The sequence below is a fragment of the Psittacula echo genome (assembly GCF_963264785.1).
Source record: "Psittacula echo genome assembly, chromosome: 3".
Taxonomy (NCBI): domain Eukaryota; kingdom Metazoa; phylum Chordata; class Aves; order Psittaciformes; family Psittacidae; genus Psittacula; species Psittacula echo.
This window is the reverse complement of record NC_137736.1, coordinates 121,785,682-121,810,572: the sequence shown is the minus strand read 5'-3', so window position 1 is coordinate 121,810,572 and position 24,891 is coordinate 121,785,682. Positions and strand designations below refer to the sequence as shown.

General features: G+C 40.4%; 1 protein-coding gene across 8 annotated transcripts in view; it reads left to right on the top strand.

The window, feature by feature from the left end:
* The window catches only part of PICALM (phosphatidylinositol binding clathrin assembly protein), a 74,988-nt gene that overhangs the window by 5,509 nt on the left and 44,588 nt on the right, over positions 1-24,891 (top strand). The window lies entirely within an intron of this gene.

The following is a 24,891-nucleotide window of genomic DNA, read 5'->3' as shown; positions in this document are numbered from 1 at the left end:
GGAGCATTCACATCTTCCTTGGGCAACCCATTCCAGTGCCTCACCACCCTTACAGTGAAGAATTTCTTCCTTATATCCAATCTAAACTTCCCCTGTTTCAGTTTTAACCCATTACCTCTTGTCCTACTGCTACAGTCCCTGATGAAGAGTCCCTCTTTGAGCAAACTTGTAGGCCCCCTTCAGACACTGGAAAACTGCTCTTGAGGTCTCCACGCAGCCTTCTCTTCTCCAGGCTGAACAGCCCCAACTTTCTCAGCCTATCTTCAGTGCTCCAGTCCCCTGATCATCCTCATGGCCCTCCTCTGGACTTGTTCCAACAGTTCCATGTCCTTTTTATGTTGAGGACACCAGCTTAATTTGAAAGCTTTTTTTTTTTTTTTTTTTTTTTTACAGCCTTCTTTAATTTTTACAATATCTTTAAAATCTTTTCACTCACAAACTCTCAAACATTTTAAATTTACTACTATAAATATAGTCCACTGGTCTGCTACTGGTCAGGTATAGACACTCTTGCTTTCTGTAAGCTGTGCAGAAGCTGTTCCTCAAGCACGTTAGAAGAAATCAGGTGAGTATTGTAAATGACTTGTTTATAAAATCTTCAAGTCGTGTAGTGGGCCAGTTATTAAGCATTTCCAAATAGTTCAGAATACAACTTTAAAGCAATAATCTCAAGTATGTGCTCTTACTTCCGAGTGTCTTGGCAAGCTCCTGCTGCAGCAGTGAAAACTTCGCTTTGTGTCAAAGAGCTGGGGTTTTGTCCATCAGTTTAACCAGTTAGAGTTCCTTCTGGTTGAAGTCTTAATGCTGAAAGTAGGTGCGATTTGGAGCTAAATGTTACCTTGCAAAGGCTTAGGTAGGAGAAAGGTTTTAGGACTGATTACATCTGCACAGGATTAGAAGTAAACAAGAAATAACCAGCCAAAAAGCTGCAAGCAAGTGGAAAGAAGCTGATGTTGATATAAAATTGTGGGCTTTTGGTATTTTTCTTGCTCTTCTAGCAATTTTCTCCATTGTAAAATGTGATTGAGCAGGCAGGGTATGACTTTATTAAGTATGTATCTTTCTAAACTCAGAGGAAGTAGAAATACTTTGTATTTCACCTTCAGCTTTACATCAGAACTATAGCAATTAGCTGGCAATTTCTAAACCTCAAAATACTATTAGTAAATTCGGTGCTACCTTGTGGTACTGCCAAGTCTTCTAATGGCAAGTCCAAGTTAGGAGTAATATGTGACAAATCTGGCACTTAGATTTGAGAAATCAGGGGGCTAAGCTGTATTTAGCTGTGTGAAAGTAACTTTAGGCAGTTAAGCGTTTCGTGAGGGCTTAGCAAATACACTGGATTTTCCATTTGTGACTAAACGTCTTCTGTGCTGTTTTGCTAAAGGAGCTTTATTAAAGTAATGGATCGTTTGTAATATTAAACATGAGGAAATTGGGCTTTTATAAGTTTTACCTCAAAACAGAGGGTGTAAGCTAACAAGATCTATACCAAAATTTAACTTGGCACTGTCAGTTCCTAGCCTGAAGTATAAGAACATTTCCTGAACAGTGGCATAAAGGGAAATTCTGTGGTTTTAGTTTAATTCCTGTGTGACATGTACGCGGTCTATAAAGTTACAAACTCTACCTTTTGTATTCCATCTCATTTTGAACTCTCCTACATAACTTCTTTCAGCCCTATGCTAATTCACTGTGGAAGAGCTCTCCACGTCAATCCCTTTTTCCCTTTCTCCTAAAAAGAGACTTTGGAAATCTTCACTTAATGTTCTTTACTGGTTCCTCCCAAGCAAGCAGCCCTTCACTCCCAGCATCCATATGTTCTAGCAGTGGTGCCCTTCTGCAGCAGTGATTCTTTTGCTTATGTAGGAAGTGGTAAGTTGGCATGGGTTGAAACTGCTCTGGTATTTCACATATTTACTCTAAATATGGTACTTGCAGTAGCATGCAGCTCAGCTATTCCAGTTGCCAACTGTGTGTTAGGACATCAGCAAAGTATCTCTATTGGTTGTCAATTTTTAGTAGTGAATTTAATACAATTTAAAGCAGCAGGTATAAATCCTTAATAACATTGTTTCCTAGTAAAGTGTTGAATGTATAAAAGCTTTCCATATTAATAACTTCTAAAAACTGAGACTTTTTAATTCAGTTGGAGAAGGTGGTAATGAAATTAATATTATTCTTCAATTAGCTTTGCTCAAAAACACCCCAGCAAATCAAACTCAACCTCCTGGTATTCAGCTGCATGGCAAAGGTTTCTCAAGTTGTGGTAGCAAACTGGAACTCCAGACCCAGAGCTGGTAAGATACAAAGTTTTAAACTAAACTCAGGTTACAAACAGAAGTAAACATGTTTTAAATATTCATTTATATTTAAATACACAGATTTTTCTGTGCCTTTAATCTGTCAGTAAATCCACTCAGAGCAGTTCCGGTTGTGAGTTGTTGCTTTACCTGCCAGATCAGAAGGTTGAGGGTCTTGGCTGTCACAAGGTAAAAGCTGGTATCTTAGAATCATAGAATCAACTAGGTTGGAAAAGACCTTTAAGATCACCAAGTGTCTTCACGCTCCTCAGAGTTCTTAAGGGCTGCTTGTGGCTTGCTTTACTGCTGCTGCTGCTGTTTGGATTCTTGTGGGGTGGATAAGGAGCTGTAATGCGCTATGGAGATGTTTCTGTACCTGACTCTTGCTGGACAAATGTGTGCTTTGGATTTAGATTTGTTATGTAGTGTTGTGTCCTTTTCTTCCCCTCTTTTCTCCCCGTATGTTCAGAAATCACATCAGCATTTCACCTGTGTTTGTTTCCAGTTGCACGTGGTTTATTTATTTATTGGGGCCTGTAAGGATGCTGGGGAGGGACTCTTCATTAGGGACTGTAGTGATAGGACAAGGGGTAATGGGTTAGAACTTAAACAGGGAAAGTTTAGATTGTATATAAGGAAGAAATTCTTTACTGTGAGGGTGCTGAGGCACTGGAATGGGTTGCCCAGGGAAGCTGTGAATGCTCCATCCCTGGCAGTGTTCAGGGCCAGGTTGGACAGAGCCTTGGGTGACATGGTTTAGTGCGAGGTGTCCCTGCCCATGGCAGGGGGGTTGGAACTGGATGATCTTAAGGTCCTTTCCAACCCTAACTATCCTATGATTCTGTGATTCTATTTGGCTGATATCTCTGCTGTTGCTGACAGATGGGTCGATATTTAATTGGAAATTGGGTCACGCTTGAATTTGATTTATTCCCTTTCCCTCCCTCTCTGCCCAGTATTACCATAATAGTTGCAGCCATCATGCAACCTATTTCAGACTTTATGAAACTCTGTTCTTGATCTGACCTTATTTTATAAGTGAAATGTTAAAGGTTGTTTAAACTCTTCGATGGTTAAGTTCCCATCCTGAGAAGGGTGGTGTAACATGATTGGATTTAATTGTCTGTCCCTTTCTCTATGTGCCAGGAGCTGTTGGCGTTCATTCAGCAAATAGACTGTTACGAAGAGATTAAGAATAAGTTTCATTTAAAAATCAGTCTATTTAGGAATATTTACTTGATTATGTGTGGCAGCTCCATACAGCTGTAGTTCACGAAGCAGTTCTTCATTTCTGTACTGATGTAAAGCTAGCTTCATTGAGCCTGGCTTACTCAGATACATATCTGCATCAAGAGGAGCATGACCAGCAGATCGATGCAGGTGATCCTGCCCCTCTACTTTGCTCTCATGAGACCCCACTTGCAGCACTATGTGCAGTTCTGGTGTCCTCAACATAAGAAGGACATGGAACTCTTGGAACAAGTCCAGAGGAGGCCCACAAGGATGATGAGGAGACTGGAGCACCTCCCGTATGGAGACAGGCTGAGAAAGTTGGGGCTGTTCAGCCTGAAAAGCTGTGTGGATACCTCAAAGCAGCTTCCAGTATATGAAGGGGACCTATAAGGATGCTGGAGAGGGACTCTTCATCAGGGATTGTAGTGATAGGACAAGGGATGATGGGTTTAAACAGTGGAAGTTCAGGATAGGTATAAGGAAGAAATTCTTTACTGTGAGGGTGGTGAGGCACTGGAATAAGTTGCCGAAAGAAATGGTAAATGCTCCATCCCTGGCAGTGTTCAAGACCAGGTTTGACAGAGCCTTGAGCGTCGTGGTCTAGTGTGAGACATCCTTGCCTATGGCAGGGGGTTGGAACTGCATAATCTTAAGGTCCTTTCCAACCCAAACCATTCTGTGATTCTATGATAATACAGCTATGCTCTCATTAGCTGGGGTTTATTCAGGTTTCTGACTTTGGATTTGTTATCCCTTTAATAAAATTATTTGTAATATATTAATAACCTGTCAAAATCAGTAGGAGTTATTTCTCCCTGCAGTGCTTGTGTTTGTCATGAGTGGCACAGTACAGCATTGCAGAATTGAGTTTTGAGTACAAGAAACGTAAAGTGGATTTTGATCATAGGAATGGAAGAAAAGTCAAGGGAAACCACATCTGAATACTTTTGCATTTCTGGCCTGTAGATATTTATAATAAGCGTATGAAATGCAGCAACAGTAAGTTGCTGCATTCTATTAGCTGTCATACAGAAAAGCTCCAGATGCACAACTCCTAGTTGTAAAGTGTTTGAAACACAGGGACCAGCACACTGTGTTGGGATGGTCTGGGCACTGACTCTTACATTTAAGTTCTTGATGATTAATAGGGAGCTAGTTCAGACTTTCCTCCAGATGTGTTCAGTTGGAATGCTTTGCCACAACAGTGGGATCATTAAGCCTCTCAAGTGTAATTAAAACTAAACCATAAATTAAGTAAATTTCCCAGCCCATTACTTTGCATTAAAAAATTTGGAATGTGTGAAGTTTGTGTCAGTGCTGCATTTGGTGTGTGAGGAGATGGAAATCCAGAGAAACTTCTGTGTTGGTTGTCAAATACCAGGGAACGGCATAGTTGGTTTGACCTCTGCTATTTGGAATTGTGTTGTTAGGAACTTGATGCTCTTATGTTTCCAGGAGCTGCTGTTCCGTTTTGTTGGGGTTTGCTTTTTGTTTACACACAGTTGTTTTATGAGGAGACTTTCTTCAGATTTAATTATCTGTAAATAGTGAATTGGAGGAGATACTTCTGTCCTTATTTTAAACTGTCAGTGAGGAGCCTTTGTAGACAGGAATGTGGTCTCTTGGTGTATATATAGCAGGGCTGACAGAAGATGGTACAACACCTAGTTTTACTATAGCTTCATGTTCTTTTTAGCTCTGCTGAGGTTTTCACCAGTGAGTAAATGTTACTTTGAAGTAAATGGAATAACTACTTTGCATTAACAGTTTCTTTATGAAACAATTTCACTTTAAAGATAGAATCTGGCTGAAATCATCTTTCCTTTTACTGAGGACCAAAAGACAGATGTTATTTACTTCTGCTCTTGGCTTTAGTTTATCTTAGAGGCTGTTTGTGACAGGGACGTGGCTTTGTGCATGGTAAATAGAGAAATTCCTGTCTGAAAGCTGTGGGATACAGAGGAGTTCTCTGTGTACAACTTCCCTTATCAGTCTGGTTTCAAACCTAAGGGCTTGAAGCTCCATATTTGCTCTGAAACTTTGTGAAACTTGGTAAGCACGTAAAGTGCTTGGGAATGAGCTCTAAAACTAAGGGATGGGAGAAAAAAGCTGATCTGGATTTATGAAACTCAGATTTGTTGTAATAGGGTGGGTTCCGCTTTGCAAGTTCATGTGCTTGATCTATTGAAAATCAGTAAAGTTTAATGTGTGGTGCTGGAAAAATACAGCTTTGTTTTCACTCCCATGTTCAATGAAGACCATTTCTGCTCCACCCTAACCTGCATCAATCACATTGTATTGAAAACTTTGGCTCTGAGCAGCTTTGCCATGGGCTGTAAAGGATGGGTTTGCTCCTTCAGGTGCTGTGCCTTTGTAAAAGGGTGTGAGTCAAATGTGTGTTGAAGCTGTGCTTGGAATGAGCCAAGATGAGTCTTGTTTGCTCTGGGAGCTCCATATATCCCATGGGAGATGTTAGTCTAAATTGAAGAAGGAAGTAAAAGCTAAATCAGGCATTTCCAACATTCCTATTAATAGTATGGAAGATTTTAGCTGTTCCTTTACTTAACTGTCTCCCATCATGGGAGTGCTGCACACTAAGTGTATGTGAGTGTCAGTTGAAACAGTTCTGGTGGGATACCTGTGTTTTGATGGAGAAAGAGGTGATTTTTTTAATTGATTGGTTCTTTCTTTGAGCTCTGGGGCTCTGTTTTATCCCATTTGCTAACAATTAATGTCAAAATCCAATCCTGAATTGGTCAAAAGGAAAAGTATGGAAGTGGCTGTCAGTGGCAAATCTCCTTAAATGAGTTCAGCTGCTTTAAGTGCACAGTGTGAAACAGATTGTATGGAATTGATGGAGCTTGCATTAAAATGGCTACAAGAAGCACTGTAAAACCAGGTAACTTGAATTTTAGTTGCTTAAAAAAATGTTAACTTAGAAAGTAGCGATAGGTTTTTAACCAGAATTACTGGAATTTTGCACTTCACCAGATATGTTAGTATGGAAGGAGCGGCTTCATGGGTTTTGTTATGCTTTCTTCTGTTCCTGCTGGGACAAATGAAGATTAGTCCCACAAGAGTAGACAGAAGTCATATAGAGATGGCTGGTATGCAGGTGGCCTTTCACATGAAGAAATCACCTGTGAGGCTTAAGGGAAAGAGCAAGGAAAAGAAGGAAAGCAACACAATTTGATGTCTAGAATTCGTTTCGGACTTTTATACTACATACTTTGTTACAAAGCCCACTATTTTTCTTTCACTGTTTCAGCATAGAGAAAGATAAACCTTAAATACACACATTCTGTGTATTCAGACTATTTTGTGTATCATCAGGGTGTGCAAAATTTGGCCTTTTTGATATGTGAGGTACGAGCCCAAGTCCCCAACTGTGTAAACCTGTGCTGTTGTGTGGTTTTGTGCCAGTTGCTTTGTAGGTTGGTGTTTGATTTTCATTGAACATTAAATATTTGAAGTTTCAGGATTTGCTGCTTTGCACATTCAGATCAGGAACTTTTTTTCTTCAAGAAAACATATGATATAAACGCAGGTGATTTTAATTGCTTTTTGCTTTGGTCTGTTAGCTGAGATTTGGGAAGGAAAGCTTTGCAGCAAGCTTTGGGCAAGTGTTTTTATTGCCTCTGTATTGCCAGTGGAGAGAATTTTAATGGTAAAATCTTGAGGGTGATTGGTTTGTGGTTGTCCAGCTTTTATAGAAACTACAGGGAGGGGAAAAGTAATCCCCAGTGTAACTCACTCAACAAAATCAGTTTTGTTGCTTATTAACAAATGTGTTTCTCTTGACTTTGCTTTATTTTCCCCACTTTTGTTGGGCTACATCTTTTGTCACATATAAGCTCTTAAATGAGAGCTACAGTTTTCACTGAAACCTGTTAAGCTCTGTTTAGTCAGCTAAATCAGGAAGCAGTCATCTGATAGGCACTGCTCTAAGTATTTCCTTAGAGATCAACAGAAATGTAAGATACAAAGGTTTTCCACCCAGAATAGGAAATATTGCACAGCTGAATTGTAGCATGATGTGTGTAAAGTTAATAGTAAGAATCTAGACTGATGGCTAATGTGTGAGGAGTTTTCTTCTGACATCCTGCTATTTATAAGGAAGTCTATAGCACTCTCTTTTAATAAATAATGTTAATCCTATATTTGGACTTACTTCTGTTTGTTATGTGCCAGAAAATGCATCACTTGTGGAAAGTTTATGCACTGGGCTTTTGATACTCCCTATGTTAAAATGAATTCAAGTTACTTGGTCATTTTTGCATAGTTATGATATTGGAAGATCATAATTTAATAATCATACCATTTCAGGATATGGCTTAAACCTCTTTGGTGAAGAAGTTTCCCAGACTTTTCCCTTTATCAGGTTAAACTCCAAGTTTTGCTACTTTATATGAAAAGCAGTTAAAAGTGGAGTTTGGTCTTTAACCAATATACTGCAGGGACAAAAGGATCTTTAATAGATGCTGTTGCACCATTAGAACCTATTGACAAGTACAACTTCTTTTGTACAACAAACCAGCAAGAACTCTTGTCAAAAGAAGGCTTATTTCCACAAAACACTATGTCTGGGTCTTTTTTGTTTAACCAGCTATTCACTGGATAGCCCTTTACTGAAGGTGAAGCTGTAGGGGATGCTATCTGCCAAGACACATGTCCTACATGCATTTGGATACTTGTACAATTACACTGAATTTATTGTACTATAGAATTCCGGTTTGCTGAGGACACCAGAACACCTAAAGTGCTGCAGGCATTCCACAGCCTGGGAAGCTCCATAGTAGATGATGTGTTTTGGCATAAGTGCTTTCCAGAAACTGGAAACCCTTTAATGTAGAGAAGGTCATTTTGTACGGAGGTGGGTATCATCAGTGCTGCATCTTCATTTGCAGTTGCAGCACTGATGGAGGCAGTAAGTACAGAGGCGTATCTCCTTTAGCTCAGCATTCATGTTCTATTCTTGCTTTGAATTAGATTCTGTTTAGAAGAAAATCTAATTTCCAAAGTCTTATTTTAAAATGGGGCAGAGTAACGTATTCCAAACAACTTTGCTAGAGTAAGACTTTTGAGAGCGAAATGAGGCAAGTATTGAAGTAGGAAAACTTTGTATCAGATGGCTTTGGTTGTTTCTTAGCTTTGGTTTTGTCTGTGAAACTGTCTAATTATAGATGCAGCTCTGCCATTTGAAGAGGGGAAAAAATGTGGATTGTATGTGATTAGTTCTAAAATTATGAAGATCAGGAGAATTTTGGGCTTGAAAATCTGCTGGGGGAGGTGTGGTGAGAGGTCAGGCTGGCGTTAACACTCGGTGGTAGTTTCAGTTTCACTTGCTGTGCAGTGATGGTGCTTCACTACTACAAAATTACTTTCTAATGCATCCTTTAGAAGAAAGTGATGTGGAAGCTAAACATTTAAGAAACACATAGCTTATGCTTGAGTGAATACTTTGTGTATTTACATGATACATACACTTAGGTTTAGAAATTGTGCTGGAGGTGTTTATTGACAAAATGTGCTGTGCATGAAGTCAGGTGTGTTTTCTCTATTAAACTTCCCTTAGCGCAGCATTAAGGAAGTCACAGATGTTGGAAGGTAGCATAAGTACTTTGGGTATACTTTTCAACAGGTTTGATCTGAATCCCGTATGGATCAGTTGAGTTCTGGGTCTGGAAGCTTTGAAAACCAGCCCTTTAGCTTTATCCCAGATAGGGATATCACCAACTATGGGACTTACTCCTACAAGCTGAGGTCAGGAATTCTTTGTAGGATCGAGGGAAGGTTTGATACTGAAGTGAACCCTACTTAAATTAAAGGCCCACCTTGTAAAAACTAGAAGTTGTCTTGCTGCAGAATAACTGTAGAGTTGTGCTCATCGGGGATTTCTTGTTCTGCAGTGTCTGCTGTTGACAAACTGGTTTCTCTGTTCCACTAGGCTACAGTGATACTGCTGTACCACTGCTAGCAAGCTGCCAGGTACGGGCATTTGTTGGTCCTTTGAGTTTAGGAGGTATTCCAGAGCAATCTGCACAGATTGGCTGCGTACTATCAGCACTTCAACAGCGGCTTGTACATGTGCTTTACAAGTCTTGTTTCTAACACATATGCATTAGCACAACTTTTTATTGTACAAAAGTGTAATCACTGTGGAGTATTTACAGACTATGTTCCTTTGAAGCAGAAGGAGAGGTCTGTAAGTGCGTACTATAACCAAAAATTTACAGTATGCAAAGGCAGATGGCTTGGGCACTATTCTTGTCAGAGAGAAAGATAGATAACAGCATGATAATGTATTCAATGTGTATATGGTGGTGAAGAGACCTGAAGGTTGATATCTTTGGCATCACATACTGATGTATCTTCGTTATCTATAAATCATGTTATGTGCCTTCCCTATGCACCTTCAGGTAAAAACATAGGATAAACTCACATGTATGCAGATTGTTAGCTTAAAATAGCTTCATGTTTGCAGTAGGAGATGACAGTAGTCTTAAAGTTATACAATGTTCAAAGTAATTAGACTTCTTCAAAACAGAAATGTTCCATCTAATGCAATTCATTGTGCTTCCAGCCATCCGCTGTGTAGGACTGGCCACACTATAAATACTATACTGCATACTTAAATATTTATCATAATATTTAATGTATTGCTTTGATATTATGCTCTAATATATTGAACTATTTATTTCAATAATGATTCAGATGGCTGTCACTCAAAATTAAAGCCTGCTTAGCCACCTGCCCTAAGGTATTCTCAAACTGTGTTGCTTATACAGACCCCTTAAAGTATGTACCTGGTTTCTAGCTACTCATCACCTAAAGAAGCGGATGCATCCTCAAGTGTTTGCAGTTATGTGCTCTGAAAATCCTGAATTAATGTTGAACAAATAACTTTTTCTAATTTCACCCATGAAACATTAAAACTAGCATCTGATCAGTGAAAAAGAATACTTGTTTCTCCCTGGTTTAAACAGGCCAATGGGTTAAGTACTCAGCTGGAATGTACTGCTTATGCAAGAATTGCCAATACAGGCATTTTCTTGTCTTTGCAGTCAAGAATCACCTTTAGAATATGATTCACAGGCTCATTATTAAGCATGTTTGTAAAGATAGGATCAAGGCTCTAAGTTTACAGAGACTTCTCAGTGGGAATAATGTGCTAGTGTATGTGTGGGAGCTAATACTTATTTTGGCCTAGATTTCGTGATAAAATGCTTTAAAAGTTACTGTAGGAATTCAATGTAGAGCAAAGTGTTCAGTGGTTTCAGCATGTCTTGCGTATTTCTCAGCCTTAGGGTGCTGAAGCAGTAGCTGATTTGTCTTGTTCAGGGGAAGAACTCAAGGTCTGGTCTTAAGAGTAATGCAATATTGATAAAACTTGGAACTTTGCAAGGATGATGCTTTAGCAGAAGATAAATACTTGGATATCTGAAAAGCTGTCATAAGGAGTATTACTTTAAAAGGGGAGGAAAATCTTATATAAGTAATCCTAAACATTCATCTGTTACATGAAATAGAGGCAATCAGAAGTTCACAACCTTTTGGAGAATCACCATGTATGCATCGTATGCAGGAAGGAAGGTTTGGCAACAGCGTTTGGCAGAAAAAAGCTGTATCTGGCTCATTCATGCTGATAGGTTTCTCCTTAATGTAGATGTGTTAAATTTGGTACACATGTCTAAGTTAAATAAGTTTTGCATGTTGGAGATTGGAATTTTTGAGAGGTCTTTCAATCTACCATGGTGTTAGAGATTCATATTAGAGCAATGAGACCACTTTGAAGTATGGAAGGATTCAAAGTCAGTCTTTTACATCCTCAGCCAAGACAGTTAGTTCTAGGAGCCATGGATTGTTTGGTGTAGGCTGATCTTAGGGACGCCTTTAGAACATTAGGTTGGAATTGCTGCTCGCATTTTGTGCCCAGTATAGCTGTGGATAGCTTGTATTCATTGAGCATGACTTTACCATATGTAAACAACGTCACTATATGTGTACTTAAAATCTATCTCCATGTATTGAATTTGTAAGAAAAATGTGTATTTTTGTACTGAAAACAGCTTACAAGTCTTTAAAGTGGCATAATAAGAAAGCTTTATGAAAAACACTCAATAGCAGTAAAAATCCTTAATTTAGACATAGTTCACTGTGTCAAAACAGTTCTGCAGGGAGATGTGGAATCACTGATGGTTCTTCATCTAAATGTTTTGCCAGCGTGCCACATCCATTCCAGAGATCAGTAACCTTTAACTTCATATCATTACGTTAAAAACATGCTTGTCTAAAAGGGAAAAAGTGGTGCTGAAACGGCTTCAACATTGAAAAGCCTTCCTTCTCTAAGCTTCACAAGATAACTGTGACCAGATATTTAAGTACTGTTGTCCTTTACAAGAGGAAAGGAATGCTACAGGAGGAAAGAGAACACTATGCTAAGGAATATTTACTTACATTAGTTGAATTCAAGTTGGCAGAACCTGGTAAACACCTGAAATCAAACTTGTGATTCTAGCTGAAATAATCTCCTGTTTCTGTTGGCTGTCTGATTTTGATGAATGCAAGTAACAAACATATTTTTCGGAGTGTTTCCTGCATGATTCTTGAAGTAGTTCATGGGAGAACTGCTTTGACATAGGCTGTTTACATCACTGTATTCAAATTGCAGGATACTTGAAGTGGAGAATATGTCTGGGTCTGGTTCTACTGATGCTTTTGTGTTGTGTTGGAATACACCATGTGTTAACAGAGAATAGCTTTGTGCTGGGAATGTTTGCAACTGCTCTTGAGATCAACAGTAGAAGGCAAATTTCTGCTGATAAGTTGGAGTAGTACTTCATGAATGCTTGCAAGGGCAAAGTTCTAAATGAGTAAAGAAGGTGTCAAAGTTGAGTAGAAAAGGATTATCTGAAAGTGCAGGAGCACTAGAAGAGGCTTTGGCTCATTTCACTGTCATTATAAACCATCGATGTGAGGCCATAGGAAAGATGGGAATCCTTTTGTATGTCTATAGAAGAATGTGTTCTGAGACGTACAGTTATATTCATTATATTTGATGCTGGGGGAGCTTCAGTATCCAGCCTAGGACACTGTATTTAAAATAGTGAAACTTGTAGAGAATCCAGAGCAGATCAGATGAATTAAGATGACTGGAAAGTTAGGAAAGTCTGGAAGAAAAATATTTATGAAGTAGACAATAGTGGTTTTCCATTGTATTGATGGCTTTTATGCAGAGGGAGGATATTCTGTCTCCACTGAGAAGGACAAGAGGAAGTTCCTTTGTTTTCATCTGCAGCAGAACATCAGGCTTTTGGGATATAAGATAGATCGAAGGAAGCTTGGAATTATGGAGATGTGGGGTAACCACTGAAGTCCAAAGTAAGCATCTTTGGAGAACAGCAGATGATCATAGTTGAATGGCTGAGTAATATAATAGCTTGTTGTTGCTGAATGTGGGAGGACTTGTCCACTTCCCTTTTTCCTCTTGTTCTTCTTACTCTCACATGTCATCATCTCCTCTTCTGTAGTGGCTTTTGCCAGTTTTGGTCTTCTGTGAGCCATTTCTTTTATCTTGTAGGACAATGGAAAAGCTATGTGGGGTTGTGTCCCCTGTGTGTTATCCCCTGCCATCCCACCCACCACCACTGAAGTTAGTGTCAGAAGGAAAGTGTAATTTAAGCCTCCATCTTGCTTCCCTATTGATGGCTCTCCAAGACTGTGTAACCAGCCCAACCTGTTCCTATAGATTTGTGGTGGGTCTAAGAAAACTAACTGACATGATGTGTTAAACTTAAATCAAGATCTAGGTGTAGTAAACTGTTGCTTGAAGAGTAGCAATGTTGTAGCAAATGAAGGAATGAGTAAGCTTGGAGCAGTAGCCACAAAAGCCATCTCCAGTAGCTCTGAGTTTGTTCAGTTGTGAGCTTGATAACCTTTTCCTTCTATTAAAAGGGAGAGGAAGAGTCTTAAAGCTGAACAAAACATGTTGTCACTGATATATGTTCCTCAACTTGGATGTCTTTGAGAACTCATTCCTCAGAGGGATCCAGGCTCCAGCCTATAAGACTGCAGTAGCCGAGTGGAGTTTAGCACTGGTTGCTCTCAAATGGACCCATTTCGGATATGGGATTAGAGTAGGTGACATCCAGAGTCTCTGCCCAGCGTGAATTATTTTATAACTTGGTGATTCTAAGTTTGTATAATTTATTTATGCTGCTGTGATGACCTCCAGGTCAGGTTATTTGCTTAAATTGAGCTTAACAGAATACCAGGAACTTTAGAACTTTAAAGGTTAGCGTGATGATGCTTCCAGGACGAATGGAACAGCTTAAAATGGTCATTTTTTCCAAGGAGAAATTTATCTGATGAGCAGATAAGAAGGATGGGGCTGTTGGTATATTCAGTTTCTAAATTGCTTTAGCTTGTTTATATGGTACACTTAGGCTTGTGTAGATGTGCCTGTAGTTGTTTCTGGGTTAATGAGACAAATGTAGTTGAAGTTGAGTATTGAATTTCCAATATGTGGCTGGAGCTGTTGAGACAAAATTTAGCACTATTTTAATAGTAACCTTTAAAGTATGATGGGGGCACTCAGCAAGTTTAAAGGTAGGAAACGATTTGGGAAGTGATGTTCCGCTCTGTCTGGAGAAGTGGATTCTGTACAGGTAGCTTAGCCAGGCTTGTCATTTCAGCAGGATTTCTAACTGTGGAGTACTTGGAATAATCATTCTGAATATTGGATCAAAGTGGTCATTTGACAGCTACTGGTGTGTGGGAATTAAGATGAAAAATAAAACCAATAATACAAAATATCTTGTTTGTCAGTGTGACCTATCTGTTGGCTTGAGTTGTGCTTCCCTTATTTTTAACTTCTCTTGCTGTTTGATTTATTGATGCTTTATTTGCTGATGAGCTTTGGTAGACGCTCCTGCTGTTAATCGGCAAGTCTTCATTGAAGCAGTGGTCCAGCTAAACCCATTTTTACTGTTTTTCACTGAAAGTATCTTTGTTAGTTTTTACAGGTCTTCAAACATAGAATCACAATATGATTTGGTTGGAAAGCACCTCAAGATGATCTAGGTCTAACCCCCTGCCATGGGCATAGATGCCTCACACTAGACCATGTCACCCAAGGCTCTGTCCAGCCTGGCCTTGAACACTGCCAGGGATGGAGCATTCGCCACTTCTCTGGGCAACCTCTTCCAGTGCCTCACCACCCTCACAGTAAACTTCTTCCTTTTATCTGAGCTGAACTTCTGCTGATAAAGTTTAACCCCATCACCCCTTGTCATATCCCTACAGTCCCTGATGAAGAGTCCCTCTCCAGCATCCTTGTAGCCCCCTTCAGATACTGGAAGCTGCTCTGAGGTCTCCATGCAGCTTCCCTTCTCCAGGCTGAACAGCCCCAACTTTCTTAGCCTGTCATAAGAAGTAAAGGTTAGTCAAGGTGTTGCCATAGGAGTAAATCTAGCCAGAGATACATGAGGCAGGAATGCTGAGTTCACAGGGTTACTGATAGAGAGATTTCTTTAAATGCTTAGTTTCGAAGAATTGCCATTACAAGTTGTAGTTTTAAGTAGCAGGAGAACATGAGTCGGATTTGAATTGGAAGAAAAAGACAAGATGCAACTTGATGAAATGAAAATCTAAAATGTTGGCTGTACAAGAAGTTATTCAACATTATATTAAACCTGCCTCCTGTGTTTTTTATTTCTGCTTATATAATATAAATCACATTTCTTTTTAAACATGGAAAGCGCTGAATGGAATGGATCTTCTCAGATTTCTTTAACTGTTCCATGAATTGTTTCCTGAGTCAGTGTGTGTAGCAACTAAGATGCCATTATATGCACAGGAAGAATTATCAACTGGGATTTTTATTGTCAGTTATGAGCAATGCGTGGTCCAGATTTCCTCGTCTACCCTGTCTCAAGGAGACTTGGGTGAAGCCACCTGTAAGGCTGCTGTAGAAAACTCCTGGTAAAGCAATTTGGTACAAATGGGCTTATTCAGAAGAGAAGAGAAGCTGCTTGGAGACCTCGGAGCAGCCTTCCTCTACCTGAAGGAGGCCTATGAGGATGCTGGAGAAGGACTCTTCATCAGGGACTGTAGCGGTAGGACAAGGGGTGATGGGGTTAAACTGAAACAGGGGAAGTTCAGGTTAGATATAAGGAAGAAGTTCTTTACTGTGAGGGTGGTGAGGCACTGGAACAGGTTGCTCAAAGAAGTGGTAAATGCTCATCCCTGGCAGTGTTCAAGGCCAGATTGAACAGAGCCTTGAGCAACCTGGTTTGGTGTGAGGCATCCCTGCCCATGGCATTAATGATCTTAAGGTACTTTCTAACCCTAACTATTCCATCATTCTATGACATTTACAACAAATACAATTTAAACTGCAAATAACAGGTATTTTCTGGTAATTATGACAACACCTAAGTATTCACTCAGTTCTCAAATACATGCTGCTTATTCTACTGGGACATTAAATGTCACTTAGTGGCTCAGACTGAAATGTAGCATCACTCAGTTTCTAGCTCTGTCACTTCAGTATGCCATTTGGGGTTTCTTCGTTTTGGCACAGGTTTCATTTTCAGTGTACCAAATGTATCTCTTTGAGAAAGAAATCAAATTTAAATTACATAAAACCTGCTTGAGTTAATGTTCAGAGCTACTTTGAGTATTGCTTTTGAACAGACTGTTTGGGTCTCTAATGAAATTAATGAAAATACTTATTTACATTCAGGAACTTCTAATCCTATTTCCCACGTTTAAATAAGGACATCACCTATGGAAGAGGTGGGAAAGTTAGAAATCTGCCATATGCTTACTTGAAGGTGTCTGGGTTTAAAATGGCAGTTGGAATGTGGAGAATCAGATTTGAATGTATCAGGGTTCAGAAACGTAATCTATCAAAGTAGATTTTAATAACACTTTACAGACTACCTCTGTGTTTTGTTCTTATTTCAGTATTCCTGATTTCTTGTTGGTTTTATGTGTCAAAAATCCTTTTGTGGCACAGTTAACTCCTGGAGTGTTTAAGTATTGAAGAACAGTGCATGGTAAAGGTTCTATAAATGTTTCCAAGGGGGTTTGCAAGAGTTCATACATCTTTTGAATAAAACTAGTATGTGTTTGTGAACTCATTTCAGGTCTGGGGTTGGGTTTTTTGGCATATGTGTGGGGTTTGTTTTTGTTTTTGTAACTGGGTAAAATTAGAATAAACGCCCATAGTCAGCTTGTCAAGGTGGATGGAAAAAATAACCTCCATAATCCAAAATCCTTGTCAACAGCAGCCAGTTGAAAAACCTCTTCCCCTTGATATATTTCCCTAGGACATTTGGGAACAAGGGGCTGTTTTGACTTGCCTTCTGTTCAAGGAAGGCAGATGATCTGGAAATCTGAACAAAAGGATACAAGTAGGAAATCATATCTAATATACAGAGGTTGTGTAATTCTGATCCTTCACGTCACATTTCATACAAACCACTTGTTTTAGAGGAACTTCTAGTTTGATAAATGACAGACTAAAAACTGATCATGGAAAACTTTACTGCTACTGCTATGCGCCTGACTTCAGTTTCTACTTCATTTCAGATTTGCTGACAAATGTTACATGAATATAACTGCAGTGACTGTTTTTCCCTCAGTAACACCTTTTTTTTTCCCTATTGCATAACACTTTCCATGTCCTTCTGGAAAGCAAAGATGTGCCCTGCCAGAACCTATCACAGGACTGTTTAACATCAATATGGGCATATAGATCATTAGCTCTTTTAGGGAGGAGGTTGGGGGAATGTTAATCCTAAACCTGTAACAACCATTAGTAAATGAAACTTCACACCACCACTAATGCTTGCTGTAACTGGATTCCTAACAAAATCAGAGGAAGGCATTTTTTAGATTCACAGAATAGTTCGGGTTGGAAAGGACCTTAAGATCATCTAGTTCCAAACCCCCTGCCATGGGCAGGGACACCTCACACTAAACCATGTCACCCAAGGCGCTCTGTCCAACCTGGCCTTGAACACTGCCAAGGATGGAGCATTCACAACCTCCCTGGGCAACCCATTCCAGTGCCTCACCACCCTAACAGTAAACAATTTCTTCCTTATATCCAATCTAAACTTCCCCTGTTTAAGTTTGAACCCGTTACCCCTTGTCCTGTCACTACAGTCCCTGATGAAGAGTCCTTCCCCAGCATCTCTATAGCCACCCTTCAGATACTGGAAGGCTGCTATGAGGTCTCCACGCAGCCTTCTCTTCTCCAGGCTGAACAGCCCCAACTTTCTCAGCCTGTCTCCATACAGGAGGTGCTCCAGCCCCTGGTCATCCTCGTGGCCTCCTCTGGACTTGTTCCAACAGTTCCATATCCTTTTTATGTTGAGGACACCAGAACTGCACACAATGCTCCAAGTGAGGTCTCCCGAGAGCAGAGTAGAGGGGCAGGATCACCTCCTTCGACCTGCTGGTCACGCTCCTCTTGATGCAGCCCAGGATACGGTTGCTTTCTGGGCTGCGAGCGCACACTGCAGCCGGCTCATGTTTATTTTCTCATCGACCAACACCCCCAAGTCCTTCTCTGCAGGGCTGCTCTGAATCTCTTCTCTGCCCAACCTGTAGCTGTGCCTGGGATTGCTCCGACCCAGGTGTAGGACCTTGCACTTGGCATGGTTAAACTTCATCAGGTTGGCATCAGCCCACCTCACAAGTGTGTCGAGGTCCCTCTGGATGGCATCCCTTCCCTCCGGCGTATCAACCGAGCCACACAGCTTGGTGTCATCGGCAAACTTGCTGAGGGCGCACTCAATCCCACTGTCCATGTCACCGACAAAGATGTTGAACAAGACCGGTCCCAACACCAATCCCTGAGGGGCACCACTCGTTACCGGTCTCCAGCCGGACATCGAGCCATTGACCACAACTCTTTGCGTGCGGCCATCCAGCCAGTTCTTTATCCACCGAGTGGTCCACCCATCAAATTGATGTCTCTCCAATTTAGAGACAAGGATGTCATGTGGGACAGTGTCGAATGCTTTGCATAAGTCCAGGTAGATGACATCAACTGCTCTGCCTCTGTCCATCAGTTTCGTAGCCCCATCATAGGAGGCCACTAAATTGGTCAGGCAGGATTTCCCCTTAGTGAAGCCATGCTGGCTGTCACCAACCACCTCCTTGTTTTTCATGTGCCTTAGCATGCCTTCCAGGAGAATCTGCTCCAAGATTTTGCAGGCGCAGAGGTGAGACTGACTGCTCTGTAATTCCCCGGGTCATCCATTTTCCCCTTCTTGAAAATGGGGGTTATATTTCCCTTCTTCCAGTCGTCGGGAACTTCACCTTACTGCCATGATTTTTTTGTCTACTGGCAGACTTCTTCATGGCATAAATCCCATCATTTCAGATTAGTAAACAATTTAATGCACACTTGCTGACTTCTGAGCTTTGAAATTTGTCACCTTATTCCTAAAGGAAGTTGGCAGCATTCACTGTTCCTACTCTGTGTGTCATTACGTGTGAAAGGGTCCTGTCTCTGCTGACATTCTCATGTACCCCTTGTTAATGCCTTTCCTGTGTAAATGCATAACATGTTTGTAGTCAGCACTTGCATTTCAGTTAAGATCAGTGACCAACTGAGGGAGCACTTGACATTTGTTGCTCTGTTCCCGTGATGAAAATATTTGTGTAAAGCAAGAAGTACTAACTTAAGAAAATTAGACCCTAGCATAGTGGCAATTGGTATAACTTGGAAGGTAAATTGAGAGAGGATAGATTTAGAATCATAGAATGGTTAGGGTTGGAAAGGACCTTAAGATCATCCAGTTCCATTCATCTAATCATTTAGATTAGATATTAGAAAGAAATTCTTCCCTGTGAGGGTACTGAGGCGCTGGCACAGGGTGCCCAGAGAAGCTGTGGCTGCCCCATCCCTGGCAGTGTTCAAGGCCAGGTTGGATGGGGTTGGAGCAACCTGCTCTAGTGGAAGGTGTCCCTGCCCGTGGCAGGGGGTTGGAACTGGATGAGCTTTAAGGTCCATTCGAAAGCATTGTATGAATTGAAATCTAGACAGCTAGAGAAGGGAATTGAACCTGAATCTTAGCAGAGCAGACACCTGCATCTTTTTCTTTCAGCTGCTGGGTTAAGTGGAGGCACTGAAATTTTCCCCAATGTACATGGTTTTCAAAAGTGTAATGAAGCAAAAGCGTTTCAGATTTGAATGCTGCATCTTGTGGAGAATCTGTTCCCCTAAGGAGAAAAATAAGCTATCAATAGGTTTTTAAATCTTTGCTAAAATAATTTCGTATGGCCTTAGGTGCAAGGGGAATTGATCATAAGCAAATGCACCCTCTTGAGTAGGATTATTTTAAGTGTAGACACTGTCCTATATTCCACCGATAGTCATTAGCCACAAGTGTTCCCTCGTGCAAGTGGAACGTCAGTCACTAGCGTGTTACCTCTTCAGCTTGAAAGGTACTACATGTGCTAAATAGGTGATTGTGTTCTATTGAGCTCCTCTATGTGGCCATAATTTCCTAAGTATAATTATTCACCTATTTCAAGAAATGTTTTAATTTTCCTTTTGTATTTAAAAAAGAAACTGCTTTGCTGTGTGGTTTGGGTTCAGTTATAAATTTACTGGTTAGGTAAACTTGAACCTGATGCATGCTTGGCTTGTAGTTTGGATCCACTGATAAGTATTTAAATGCTAATAATGGTTCTTGACTTTCATCCTCTTAAGAAAAAAGGGAAGTATTAAGGCAAGTGAGAGCTTTCTGACAGCTTTGTTTGATAACTTCACTTCTCCTGCTAAACTGAACTTCTGACTGTATGTATTTTAGAGTAGATTTATTCTGACTGTTCTGAAACAGTAGGATATTAACAATTATTTATGAGTTTCATGTGTGATTATATATGTATTTCTTTTATCACAGTGTTTTCTTTGTCTGGGCATTGAGTTTATCGGAATTAAAGCTTCATGTGCTACCTGAAAAGTGTATTGTCTGTTCAGAATGACCTTTAATCTTTGCCCGTACCTTGTGGTAGAGTGGAGGTACATAACAGTGTCCAAAGGTAATGATACAAAGAAGTGAGCTATTTGCCGAATATAGTAGGATTGTACTTTAATAGTCTTCATAACCAAAGAACTATTCATCCGTAAGACTTGTTGGGCCTGGCTATGTACATGTGTTTGTGGAAGATCACAGAATAAACTGGAGACTCCTCTTGGACCTGGAGCTAAGTTTGTGTATATTCTTGAATACCTAAGCTCAGGCTGTGACCATGTGGTTTGTTTGATTAATCATCTATAGTGTCTTTTGTATGTTGGTTTTACATTAGCATGGGAGAAATCAAACATTTGTTTCACGTGGTGAAGGTATACATGCCTTATACTTCTAGCGTATGTGAGTTTGTGAAGTTAAAATGCACACTAAGGTGAATTTTGCCCCTTTTGGAGAGTTCAGTTGACCATTTTCGTATTGCCTCTTGCACTAAGTTACAATTCTGCATCTGTGATGCCAATTTCTGTGGCTGTGGGTGGACTTCCAGCCACAGGCTTGACTCCTGTGAGAAGCTGTCTGGGGACACAGCGAGTTTTTACAACAGTAATATCTCTAGCAGGGATCAAAAGCAAACATGCCATGCAGGCAAAGGCTAGCTGCAGTGTGAAAACTGGCTCCTTTGAATAGGAGCAGTAGTAAAGTGATCTGCTCTTCTTTTTGAGCTCTGTAATACCTTTTAAAAAGGAATTAATTGGGCTCATTCTTACAGTGCAAACTGCCTGAGTGCTTGACAGGACTTGTGACTTGGTTTCTAGTTGTAGTTAGTCTGAATATCACATGTGAGTGGCTTCCCAGGATTGTAGTACTTTTTTCTTAGTCATTTTCCAGTCAACTTCATGAAAACTACAACATCCACATATGAGTGAAGATCAGAGTGCTCTTATTCTGAAGATGTTTTGGTCCTGTGTTAGACCAAACTTAGACAGCCTGGAAGAACTATCTATTGCCACGGTTTACCTTAACGTTTTTTATCAGCACTGGGGTAATGAGCTCCTTCATTGCAACTGCTACTTGGAGATGCTTTTCCATAGATCCCTGTTTCTACTGTAGCTTCCCAACTTAAGAAGGCATTGTGTAGTCTAGAATAACTTCTATTCCCAAGTGATTTCCATGTAAGTATTTAAAACCCCCTTATTTTGCAGGAATTGGTCCTGGGCAAGCTCAACTGCTGAGTCTTGTAGCAGAACAGTCTTATGTTTTTAGCTGTTTAGCAAACATGAATATGGATTCAGTGAGTAAGCAAGTGCTCGTTTTAAAATAGCTGCAGTAAAAGGGTAGTAGAAAATTGAAGTGGTCAGTTTGAGGTGTCTGTACTGCTTATGTTTGTTTTTCTTAGCTGTGCTGTTCTAGCAAGTAACTTGTGATGTGACATATGCAGGTTTAGCATAAACTTAAGCAGTGCTTGACCTGCCACTCTCACAGCAAGATGGCAATCTTCATGTTTCACTGAACTGACTTTTGACAAAGGCGCATAGGGACAAGACGAGGGGGAATGGATTTAAACTGACAGAGGGAGGAGGATTGAGATGAGCTCTTAGGCAGAAGCTCTTCCCTGTGAGGGTGTTCAGGTGCTGGCACAGGGTGCCCAGCGGAGCTGTGGCTGCCCCATGCCTGGCAATGTCTTGCTCTCTCTCTGCCTTTAGTCTTATGCTCTGCTGATAGAATGAATCCACCTCCTTCAGCTGCTTGTGTGCCTTGTCTGCTCTATGCTTATGGCCATTCTCTGGTCTGTCTCTGCCTCTATGGATATGACTCTGCATTCCTTGCTGTCTGAGCTTCTCTTATACAACCTTCCCAGACAGCTGCAAGCTTAACTTAAAGTTCTCAGCAGTGAACTGCTGCCTTTGAAACAAAGATCAATGTTTATTATTTAATATCTGTATGCACTGTATCTTATGCTGTGGAAGTTTTAGCAGCTTTGAGATAGTTTCTGCTTCCCAGGAGAGTGACCTTCCTTTCTGTGGTATTGATAGGGGTTAGTGTTCAATCCTAATTCAATTCCTCCTTCTCTCCTGTGAAAAGAAGATCAAAGATCAAACAGCCATCACACTTAATTCACCAAGAGTTATCCTTTGTTGTTTGCTTGCTTTTTCTTTGCTTCTTTTCTGTTTTTTTCTAAGGTTAAAGCTATTCCCCTCAGTGCCATGCCCTTTGGTTGTATACCTGCCTGTGGTATATATAGCTCACACCAGACTAGCAGTCTCGAGATTTGTTGCTTTGGGCACTTGGGTTTCAAAACATGTAGCTACTATTTTCATAGGTGGGTGTGAGGCGAGTTGTGTAAAGTGTAGGATGTGAAAATAATGATATATTCATTCCTTTCCCTTAACGAAGGGTGTCTGTGGGAATAGGATAAATAAGCAGGAACGCTGAATATGACAGTGTTCCTCAACAGGCAGTGTGGGCTGCAGGGTGCTGTCTGCTGGGTTTGTGCTATGGTTAGCACAAAAATTGCTGATGTAATTTGGGTTGAACTGTGCAAATATTTCTTTACCTAATGAACATCACTCATGTAAATACACCCAAAGAACCTTTAGGTAGATGTAACACTTCTGAAATGTGTATGATGTAGGCATTTTGGGCTGTTAAGACATAGCAGGTTTTTAAGTATCTGTGATACTCAACCTGTGTTTTTGTAGAGAAGGAAACTTCATGTTTTGCTAAAACTTAGTTTGTAGTAACTGTGGTATCACAGTTACTCCTTTCCAGTCAGGGCCAGCCTTGCCTGTGTACTTCAGTTCTTGCCTGTGTTCTCTCCCAGCTGGCTGTTAGTGCTCCTTCCTAACGTGCCTGCCCTCTCTCCCCCTGCCCCCCAAGTTCATTCATATGCTTTTCACATAGACACTCGTCACTCCTGTGAGGGATGATTTTCTGCTGGGTTACAGAGCCTGTTTTCTTTTACGCACTGCAACAGATACCAAAACATCATTTGCAAGTCCAGTGGCGGTTCAGAAAGCATTTATTCCAGCACCAAGTATCATCCAGAATGGAGATTTTTAACTAATTTTAGATAGTGGATAGACCCATTTGCCAGTGAGTCACTGTTGACTTGTTGGCAAATGTTGCATTTAATAGAAGTTCTCACTTTCTAATATGCACTTGCACCTCTTGTGCCCACATGTATGACTTGACATCCCATGATGCATATACCTTTGTACTGAATGGGTGTTCCTGCTGGATAGCCTTGCACAAAACTGCTTGTTTTGTTACTTAGGTGGGAAGACCTGAAGATCAGGATGCTGCAGGGCTTGGTTTTAATGATCCAGTTCAGAGCAGATCTCTTGCTGAGTAATATCCTTGCATTGTCTTAACAGCCCCAAATCATCATCCAATAATAGATAACCCTGACTTAAAAATGAGGTCATGACTGCCTGTAGTCATCACAGTTTTACTTGTAGATAAAGAAACATCTAATCTCGCCATCTCATTACATTTTGAATGTAAAAATCATTTCCTGCTTTGCTTCCTTTAATACTTCAGCTTGTAAGCAGCAGCCCTTTCAGTCCTGACCGTACTAGTTCTCAGTTTATGGTAGCCACACTTCCCTGCTTCTCTGGCTGAAGGAGGATCTTGTCTTTCACAAGTCCTCTGTGACAAATGATTGTTCGTTCAAATATAAAACTGTCTTCAAAGGTTAAAGATTAAATGGATGTTTCTACTTAGTAACTTGAATAAGCCCTGTGCCATAGGCAGGCACAGGGATTAGTCAAGTCTCGATCTTTACTGAGCTGTGACCTTTGGCAGTTGGAGTGAAAATTACTGTTTTATTTTTGAGGTGGTAACAGTAGTAAAATGTCATCAGTACTGCGTTGCTTTAAGTTAAGCTTTGTATTAAATGCTGGCAAGCTGTGTTACATCACATCCAGATGTTAATGTAGTTGTTTGTGTTGTATTTGTCACTGCAGCATCGTGATCTTAAGTCATAGCTTCCTTCATTAGCATTTGGCAGTGAGTTACTGCATTATTATATGTTATTATATTAGTTGTATGGTAAGTGTGGCTAACTGATTATACAGTTGTGACAGTAGCAAAGCTAGAATAAAGAGAGGCACGGTAACTTTTTAACAGCTGTTTGAAGAGTCACTGGATCTTGCCTACTGGAATTCCAGGTTGGACAAGAATTGGATAGCTTTGTTTTAGCTAATCTTTTCAGTTAATAACCCACTTATAACTAAATTCATCTGTCAAGCTTCTGGTGTTGTAACTTGAGGCTCCTTTTTTCACTTAACGTTTCCTCTGCCCTTTTAAAGGTGTTGATAGCATTGTATCAAGACTAAGCAACATTTGAATCTCTTATT